This window comes from Amblyraja radiata, chromosome 13 (genome assembly GCF_010909765.2).
Source record: "Amblyraja radiata isolate CabotCenter1 chromosome 13, sAmbRad1.1.pri, whole genome shotgun sequence".
Taxonomy (NCBI): domain Eukaryota; kingdom Metazoa; phylum Chordata; class Chondrichthyes; order Rajiformes; family Rajidae; genus Amblyraja; species Amblyraja radiata.
Window position 1 is genome coordinate 33,819,740 of NC_045968.1, and position 10,725 is coordinate 33,830,464.

Consider the following 10,725-nt stretch of genomic DNA (forward strand, 5'->3'; position numbering starts at 1 on the left):
AAGATGCATCACCATGAGGTAGAAACAAAGAACTGCAGATGCTGGTTTACAATAAAAAGACACAAAGTGCTGGAATAACTCGGCGGGTCAAGCAGCATCTCTGGAGAACATGCATAGGCAATATTTTGGGTCTGGCCTCTTCTTCAGATCTGTTCCTGGTCTGCACCTCAGGGGGAAAGTTGTGAAGTCCATCACACTGAGGCAAGGAGAGGAAGTTGGAAGGGTGAGAGTGGTCACAAAAGATTGCAGACACTGGACACTGAGCAAAACACAATATGTTGGAGTAACTCAGCAGGTCAGGCAGCATCTGTGGAGGGAATGGACAGACAATATTTCTGGTTGGGACTCTTCTTCAGAACTAATGGAGCAGTGGAGAGAAAGTTGGAAAAGAGAGGTGGGGTAGGGCAAGGCCTGGCAAATGATGGGTGGACACAGGTGAGAAGGTTTAATAAGAAGATGGATGGAATAAGTGACAAAGGCTTTGAAGAACAGGAGAGCAGCAGGAATCACAGAGGGGGAGCAATGAGAGAGGTTCTCGCAAAACTTCCATTGGAGATAGGAGGAGAACGTTGTCAAAGTAGGCAGACCTTGAAGAGATTTTGCAGTGGACAGTAAAATGGACATACAAGACTGCATAGGGGAATACATAGGTTGAATGCACAGTCTTTTACCCAGGGTAGGAGAATCTAGAACCAGAGGCCATAGGTTGAAGGTGTGGGGCAAAATTTAATAGGAACCTGAGCAGCAACTTTTTCATGCACAGGGTGGTGGGTATACGGAATGAGCTGCCAGACGAGGTTGTTGAGGCAGGTACTATAACACAATTTAAAAGACATTTGGACAGGTACATGGACAGGAAAGGGTTAGAGGGATATGGGCCAAACATGGACAAATGGAAGTAATGTAGATGGGCACATTTGGCGTCATGTATGAGTTGGGCCGAATGGTCTGTTTCTATGCTGTATGTGCCTGTGCAGAGTTCCCAGAGACACCATCTCAGAGACCCCGAGGGGTGGGGTCAGGGGCAGCGCTGGGGGTGGGGAGGAGAGGAGCAGCGCTGGGGGGTAGGGGGGCAGCCCTGGGTGGAGAGGACAGACTCCAGGAAATTAAACATAAACCTGCCTGGAGCTGGAGAAGGGTTTCGGCCCGAAACGTCGCCTATTTCCTTCGCTCCATAGATGCTGCTGCACCCGCTGAGTTTCCCCAGCAATTTTGTGTACCTTGGAGCTGGAGACCATCGGCTGGGACCAGGAAACAGGGAGGACCACGGCTCCCTCTGGTGGGCCAGACTGGTGTCCACAGTAGAGGGAGCTGTCCCTGGCAATCCTTCCACCAACCCTGGTGCCATGGGCCGCCACCACAGGGACCAGGGTGTGGAAACCCCCCATTCTACCACTGAGGCCAGGGAGTGGAGGTTTATCTCCGTGTGAGACAGTTATCCCAGTGTGTGATGGTTACTCCAGTATGAGATGTTACTCCAGTGTGAGATGTTACTCCAGTGTGAGATGTTACTCCAGTGTGAGATGTTACTCCAGTGTGAGATGTTACTTCAGTGTGAGATGGTTGAATCCAATTGGGGACCTTATGCTGCAGGTGTAGATACATGGAAGACCACATCGAGAGTTCTGTAGAGAGTCATTGGCACAGCACAGAATCAGGCCCTTTGGTGAACCTTATCTATGACCACTGTTGGCATACTGAGCTCATCCTATTTGCCTCTATTTGGCCCATATCCCTCTAAACCTTTCCTACCCATATATCTGTCCAAAAGTCGTAATTGTATCCATTTCCATAGCTTCCTCTGGCACCTTGTCACCCTGTCCCAAGGGCCTAGGAGTGATGTTCACCCCATGTGAGACGGTTCCTCTAGTGTGAGATGTTACTCCAGTGTGAGATGTTACTCCAGTAAGATGGTTACTCCAGTGTGAGACAGTGGAGTACTATCTACCCTCTGAGGGGGCAATCACACACAGAGGGTAGAGTACAAACTATCCTCTGAGTGGAAAAGTTGCCCTAGACATTCCTCCTAAATCCCTTCCCTCTCACCATAAGTCTATGTCCTCTAGTTTTAGCATCCTCTACCCTGGTAAAAGACTGTAAGTGTTCACTTTATATATGTCCCTGATGATCTGGTACACCTCAGTAAGGTCACTCCTCAGTCTCCTACGCTCCAAAGATCCAGGTGCCAGCTTATTGAACCTCTCCCTGTAACTCCAGCCTGCGAGCCCAGGTTACAACCTCATGAATCTCTACTGCACTCTCTCCAATACAGCGCGCAGTGTTGGTCTCCTATTTGAGGAAACGCGTCAGTGCTTTAGGAGCAGTTCAGAGAAACTTTGCTGGACTGACAACCAGAAACAGCGATGAGTTTGGAGGAAAGGTTTATCAGACTGGGCTTGTCTCTGCTGGAGCTGAGAGGAGTGACAGGGAATGTAATTGAAACTGCATGAGAGGATGGGTGTGGAGAGGACATTTCCTGGAGGAGAGAGAGAGGGGGTGGAGACAGAGATGGGTGGAGGAGGGAGGGGAAGGAAAAGGGAGGGGGGGGGGCAGAGGTAGAGGAGAGGGGAAGAGGAGACACAGGGAGTGCTATAGGCGGAGAAGGAGGGAGAGGAGCAGGGGGTGGAGGAGGGAGAGAGGAGGCAGCAATCACATACAGACTGAATGAATGCCTGGAACGGGAGGGAGCAGCCCTGCAGTGGGAGAGGGAATGCCTGCAGAGGGAGCCCTGGGTCTTCCCCCTTCGCTGCGAACACATTCAGGGAAGGTCCCGACCCGAAACATCACCTATCCATGCTCTCAAGAGATGCTGCCTGACCCGCTGAGTTACTCCGGCACTTTGTGGGTCTACCTTTCGGGAAAGGTTAAACAGGCTAGGACTTTAAATCTTGGAGTGCAGGAGATGAAGGGGTGATCTTATAGAGATGTATAAAATCGTGATGGGAATATATAGGGTGATGGAGTCCTTTACCCAGGGTAGGGGAATCAAGAACCAGAAGACATAAGTTTAAAATGAGAGGGGAAAGACTTAATAGGAACCTGAGCGGCACCTTTTTCACATAGAGAGTGGTGGATATATGGAACGAGCTGCCAGAGGAGGAGGTTGAGGCAGGTACTATAACAACATTTGACAGACATTTGGACAGGTATATGGAGAGGTCATGAAGTTGTTTATTACAGAAACAGGCCCTGCGACCCTGATTATCATCCAGATCAATGTCGAAGACAAACGGCAGTGGACCAGCACCGATCCCCATGGCACATCACTGGTCACATGTCCCTAATCAGGAAAACCACTCTGATCCTTCCATCAAGACAATTTTGTATCCAATTGGATAGCTCACCCTCACACATGTGGAAATGGGCATTGTGGTTGCCATGCATGAGTTGGGCTGAAGGGCCTGTTTCCGTGATGAATGACTCCAGGACTCTCCATCTAACTCATGTCCTCCAGACCCAGTAACACCCTCGCATCTTTATTTCACCTTTTTCCAGTCTAATGAAATTCGTCTTATAGCAGTGTGACCAGAACTTACCAATGCCTTGTGCAGCACTGTCCATCGGGTGGCGCTGTGAACTGGCTGCCTCGCCAGCAGCTGTTCGTCCTTTCGTGGGGTGGGGGGGGGGGGGGGGTGGGCGCGGGGAATAGGTGGGAAACTGTTTTTTAGTCACTTACCTTGGTGGAATGCGACTTTTCTCCTAGTTGTATTTTCACCCTCCCTCGCGGCCTAACAGCTTGGATTGGTGCGGCCTCTCCCGGAGTCAGGCCCAGAGCTTCAGCAGCGGGCGCAGGGTGGACTTTCCATCGCGGAGCCGGGCGATCCCTTGCCGGGGATCGCCAGAAGAAGTACTCCAATCGCTGGCCCGCGGACTACGTCGTGAAGCCGCGGTCTGCGGAGCTCCTAGCCACGGGCACGGCGTGGACTTTCCATCGCCAAGTCTGTGATCCCTCGCTGGGAATCGCCGGAGAAGAGCTCCGACCGCCAGCCTGTGGCCTATAACATCGTGAAGCCGCGGTCTCCGGTAGGAAGTGGCCGATTTCGGGACCTCCAAGCCGCGGAGTGTCTGTCTATCCCGATGTCGGAGTTTTGAGCATCCCGTTGAGAGGGCCTGTAAATCGGGCCGGCCATACCGGCGACTACAGAGGGTTCATGGCCCCGACCAAGGATGAACAAAGGAGGAGGATTGACTGATGGTTATTGCCTCCCACCACAGTGAAGAATGTTGATTCCACTGTGGTGGATGTTCATGTTGTATTCTATTGTGTATTGTGGTCTTTTTGATTGTGTGGCTGCATGGTAAATCAAATTCCACTGCCCCTTAATTGGTGCATGTGGCAATAAATGTGGACTTGAATTTAAACATGATGTACTGTACTCAATACCCCGATCGATAAAGGCTGGTGTGCCAAACCATCTTCTCCACCATCCTATATACCCGTGCCTCCACTTACAAGGAACTATGTACCTGCACCCACATGTATCTCTGTTTGACAACATTGCTAGGGAGTCCGGCACTAGTTTTTCTGAGCAAAATTCAACACCTTGCATCGCTCTCTTGGTCATTTCTTGTCCCATTGGCCCAGTTGTTCAACATCCCATTGTAATCAAATAATCTTCTCTGTCCACTTCATCACCAATTGTAGTGTCATCCGTAAACGTACTAACTGTGCCGCCTCATTCACATCCACATCATTACAATACAATACGGTTTTATTCGTCACATTGCACATAAAGTGCAAGTTAAATGAATTTACCAGCAGCGGTACAATGATAAAGAACACACAATACACAATAAAAATTTAACACAAACATCCACCACAGCATTCATCACTGTGGTGGAAGGCACAAAATTTGGCCAGTCCTCCTCCATTTTCCCCCGTGGTCGGGACCTCAACCCTCCGCCGCCGTCGCTGCGGGCGTACAGTTGTGCAGACAAGGTAAGTCCAGATACGTCCTGAATCGGTGCCTCCCCACCGGGGACCGCGGCTTCAAGATGGTGTAGGCCGCAGTATAACTAACAAACTACAATGGACCTAGCACTGTGCCACATCCCTTATTACAGGCCTCCAGTCTGAAAAGCAACCTTCTGCCACCATCCTACCTTCAGCCAATGTTGTTTCTATTTGGCTAACTCGCCCTGGATCCCAAGTTTCTCAACCTCCAGACCAGCCTGCCATGCAGTCAGAATAACAACCTGTGTTGGTGGTGATGGACCCACCCCGTGACGGATGTAATTTGCAGTGACCCCACAACGTGGAATAGCCTGATCTTTCCACCCAGGACTCTGGATTTGCCTGGAACGTTGGTCAGAATGACAGTGGTGTGTAGGTCAGATCCTGGAGACCAGTCTGACCCAGCGGAAAATACTCATAACAAACTCTGTCACCAGATACCAATGCGAATGATGTCACCCTTGGACTGTACTTCCTACATAAATCCATTGATGGGTTCCCAATCCCACAAGCGGTCAGGGAGGTCCCCACTCTGGTGGCCATTGGAGGCCATGACCTGCCTAGCCGTGTGGACTAAGATGTTGCCTTCCTCTTTCATTCACGCCCACCACAGTGACAGCATGACCTACCCATCTGTTCCCCCACCCTTGCTGTTAATGGGCTCTTAAGCTCCGAAGGAAACATTTATATCAGTGATGGGGGTCAAAGAGTCATCGAGAGATAACCACAGAGACAGGTTCCTCAGCCCACCAAGTCCATGCTGACCATCAACCACCCATTTACACTCTAAACCCATTGTACACTCAACCCCATCAGCACTCAACAGGTTCTAGCCCTCACCCACATCCCAGGGACAACTTTCAGCTGTGATTAATCCGGCGACTGCATGTCTTTGGAATGTGGGAGGAAGCCAGAGCTCCTGGCGAAACCCACGCAGTTCTGGGGGTTTGAGTTTTTGAGAATCTGACATGAACTCAGAGTTTTGAAATCTTATGTGGGAGACTTTTTTTTATGTCAGTAATCTTCAACTTCAAACCACATTGGTCCCAGAGGAAAGGAAACTGGCAAAGACTTACGAAGTGTGGGAAGGAACTGCAGATGCTGGTTTATACTGAAGAAAGACACAGAGTGGCGGAGTAAACCAGTGGGTCAGGCAACACGCTGAAGAACATGGAAAGGCGATGTTTCGGGTTGGAACCCTTCTTCAGACTGGGGAGGTTTTGTTGGTCTGCTCCTCCTGCCCTGACATGCTCCGCTGGCTGTTTGATCTGACTGAAGACGTCACCAGGAGACTGTTTACGTACTTGCTGTGAGCATGTTGCAAGCTGCCAGCCGCTGATCGAGGCAGTGGGTGAAGCAGGGTGGGGATTGTGAGATGGCTTCCACTGCTGGTGAATGTTTGTTGACAATTCCCCACTCCAGACTCACAGCTCTGTGTGGTTTGATCCAGAGACACACTCGGCCATTGTTAATGAGCTGTGTCTGAGGCTCCCATTCGCCCAGCTATGATGGGAGATACTCATAGTCCACAGGAAGGGGGGAGGGAAAAGAGTGGGATGGGGGAGAGTAGTAGGTGGAGGAGAGTGGGGGGGGGGGGGGGGAGAGAGTGGTGGGGGAATGTGGGGGGGGCGGAGGGTAACAGAGTAATCCTAACCCTATCCCTAGAGAATGGCAACACTGCCTTTCTGGGTAAGAAGAATAACCTCATCCTAACCCTAACCAAACCAAAACACAAAGTGCTGGAGGAACTCAGGTGGTTAGGCCGCATCTGTGGAAGGAAATGGACAGATGACAATTCGGGTTGGAACCCTTCTTCAGATGCTTCACACCTCGTGTTTGATTGATTGAAAGACACAGCATGGAAACAGGCCCTTCTTCCCACCGAGTCCACGCCGACCATCGATCACCCGTTGTACAGTATGTTATCCCACCTTTGCATCCACTCCCTACACACTAGGGGCAACTTACAGAGGCCCATTAACTCGCATGTCTTTGGGATGTGAAAAGAAACTGGAGTATCCGGAGGAAACCTGCGTGGTTAAAGGGAGAACATGCAAACTCCACACAGACAGCCTCCCAAGGTGAGGATCGAACACAGGTCTTTGGAGCTGTGTTTTGCTCAAGATTCCAGCACTGCAGTTGCTTGTGTCTCTAACCCTAACCCCAGTTCTAAACCCATACTAACCAAACCAACGCCCCATACTACCTACATACATACATAGTATACTACCCTTACCCTAACTACCCTGACCTAATGAAGGGCACGAGCAGATGAAGCAATGTTTCAGGCTGGGAGATCCACAGTAAGCCATTCCTCATTGTTCTTTGCATCAATTCATTAGAAAACTATAAGCTCAACTCAGCCCCTTGTCATCAACTCCACCCATCTGCCAATCACCCAACCACCCCCTCACCTGTATCCACCCGTCACTTGCCAGACTTTGTTTTGCCCCCACCTCTCCATTCCTAATTGCTCCCCCCTACTACACCTCTACAAGAAGGGTCTCGACTCGAAAAGTCGTCTGTCCATTTCCCTCCACAGATGTTGCCTGGCCCGCTGAGTTCCTCCAGCACTTTGTATTTTGAGCAATAACCTGTCAGTAGGACAGAAGTCCAACAATTAGGAAGGTAAAAAAGGAATTAGCCCAACAAAGTCATAAACAGGTCCATACAAGCGAGGGCAGGGTGTGAGCAAGTGCACCAAACCAGGCGAAGGTGACGTTTAATACAATCAGGCCAAGGTGACATTGAAACCAGATGTGGTCAGATGTGATGCAGCCTGTTAGAGATAAATACTGCAGTGAGCAAGCAATGAGCAGGGTCAATCCCCAGGACAGGAGGAGCACATCAGCGCATTGGAAGAGAGTTTGGGTAAGGGAGGGCAGACTCACGAATACTGAGCAGTAAAGGAGGGGAAGGAAGCGGGGAACAATGGACCAGATTGACCAGTACCATTATAATCGGGAATAATCCCTATTATGGCAAAGTGATAAGGTGATGATGAATAGTCTGTGGCTTACAACATGGAAAGATGACTTGGCCAACCTCACTGAATCTTTCTTAGTAACACTAGACAATAGACAATAGGTGCAGGAGTAGGCCATTCTTACCTTCGAGCCAGCACCGCCATTCAATGTGATCATGGCTGATCATCCCCAATCAGTATCCCGTTCCTGCCTTCTCCCTATATACCCTGACTCCGCTATCTTTAAGAGCCCTATCTAGCTCTCTCTTGAAAGTATCCAGATAACTGGCCTCCACCTGAGGCAGAGAATTCCATAGACTCACCACTCTCTGTGTAAAAAAGTGTTTCCTCGTCTCTGTTCTAAATGGCTTACCCCTTATTCTTAAACTGTGACCCCTGGTCTGGACTCCCCCAACATGTTTCCTGCCTTTAGCGTTTCCAAACCCTTAATAATCTTATATGTTTCAATAAGATAACAAAGCATAGACAAAGGGAAGACAGAGAATTTAGACACAAAAAGCTGGAGTAACTCAACGGGACAGGCAGCATCTCTGGAGAGAAGGAATGGGTGACGCTTCGGGTCGAGACCCTTCTTCAGACTGGTTAGGGATAAGGGAAACGAGAAATATACTGTAGATGGTGATTTGGAGAGATAATGAACAATGAATGAAAGATATGCAAAAACGTAACAATAACAAAGGAAACCGGCCATTGTAAGCTGTTTGTAGGGGTGAAAATGAGAAGCTAGTGTGCCTTGGGTGGGGGCAGGATAGAGAGAGACGGAATGTTGGGGCTACCTGAAGTGAGAGAAATCAAATTTCATACCACTGGTTTGTAAGCTGCTCAAGCGAAATATGAGATGCTGTTCCTCCAATTTGCGTTTAGCCTCACTCTGACAATGGAGGAGACCGAAGACAGAAAGGTCTGTGTAGGAATGGGAAGGGGAATTAAAGAGTCCGGCAACCGGGAGATCAGGTTGGTTCAGGCGGGCTGAGCGAAGGTGTTCCGCGAAACGATCGCCCAGTCTGCGTTTGGTCTCGCCGATATATAAGAGCCCACATCTTGAACAACAGATACAGTAGATGAGGTTGGAGGAGGTGCAAGTGAACCTCTGCCTAATCTGGAAGGACTGTTGGGGTCCCTGGACAGAGTTGAGGGAGGAGGGCTAGCGACAGCTGTTGCATCTTCTGCGGTTGCTGGGGAAGGTACCTGGGGAGGGGGTTGGTTTGGGTGGGAAGGGATAGGTTAACCAGGGTGTTGTGGAGGTTACGGTCTCTGCAGAAGGTGGAAAGGGGTGGAGATGGGAAAATGTGGCTCGTTGGTGGGATCCCGTTGAATGTGGTGGAAATTTCGGAGTATTGCGTGTTGCATGCAACAGCTGATGGGGTGGAAGGTGAGGACTAGGGGGACTCTGTCTTTGTTGCGACTAGGGAGAGGGGGAGCAAGGGTGGTACCAAGTAGACACGAGCGAGGGCCTCATGTATGATGAGACAGAGATTTCCGAACTTCCGGCTGTGTTGCAAGGCTTTTATTATACTGATATATCCTAGTTAATAATGGAATATTTTATCAAGTAAAGATTAATTTGGGTTTTGGGTTCTGAGTAAATGAAAGCTTTGAAATTGGGTTCTGTAGAAGGGCTGGGTAATCAGGAAATTGGAGGCCAGCATTCAAACTGCATCCAAGCTGCTACCTGTTGTGCCCAAGCAAAAGACATTGACAATGGTGAGAGGGGATGTACTTGCTGAGAAGGTTCTGGCTTCTGTTAACACAAGCCTTGGGAGAGCATGAGCTTCCTGAGAAATTGGTATTCTCTACTAGCAGAAACTTCTGTGGGCAACTGATAAGGATCCTTACCTTGTTTAAGAAGGTACTGCAGATGATAGACCTTTGACTAACTTCCTGTTATTTGGGGTTTCATAACTAAAGTTTGTGATCGATATAACCATAGCATAAGAGGTCTTGTATTCATGACAAGCATGCTTTGAATGGGTAGAGCTGTGATTGATATGTTAGACGTCATTGTTGCCATTCTATATGAACATGTGACTATGTTTCCAAAACAGTATAAAAAGATGCTGTATGTCTTCTTTCATTAGAGTGATGGCCTGGGAGGAGTTAAGTACCTGCTGTATGCTTGACTTTGTATCTCCTAGCATTCTCTAGCTAAATGATCATTAAAGCTTGTATTGGTTTTACCCAACTTATTGTAAGGTGTCTGTTTTAAGAAAATGAACCTTAACAATACCTCACCACATTTTTGCACATGACAATAAATTCCACTTGACTTTCTCTCATCTGAAATCACCAGTTCAGCCTCTTTCGAGATCGGGAATTGAAGCAAAACACTGTAGGTGCTGGAAATCTGAAACAAACAGAAAGTGATGGGACACACACAACAGGTCAGGCAGAGGCTGGAGGGAGCGAGGATCAGAGATATTGTTTCAAAATTTGTTGAGCTGATAAAAGATCACCGCCGCTTGCCACCATATCCCTCCACTGAAGCTGTCCGACCCTTTGTGTGTTACCGGTGCGATCTGTTTCTGAGAGAGATGGGGAACAGTAACGGCCGGGACAGTTCAGCTGTAGTGTCAACTATGGAGGTCATCTGTGGTCTGGGTAAAGCATGCCAAACAACTCAAACTCACTCCCGGTGAATGAGAAGTGTCAGCTCGAAGGTCTCGAACAATCGAGAATGATGCCACGGATGATTGGGTTAACGTACGATGAGCATTTAGAGTTTAGAAGGATGAGGGGAAACCTCATTGAAACTTACCAAATGGTGAAAGGCCTGGGTAGAGTGAAT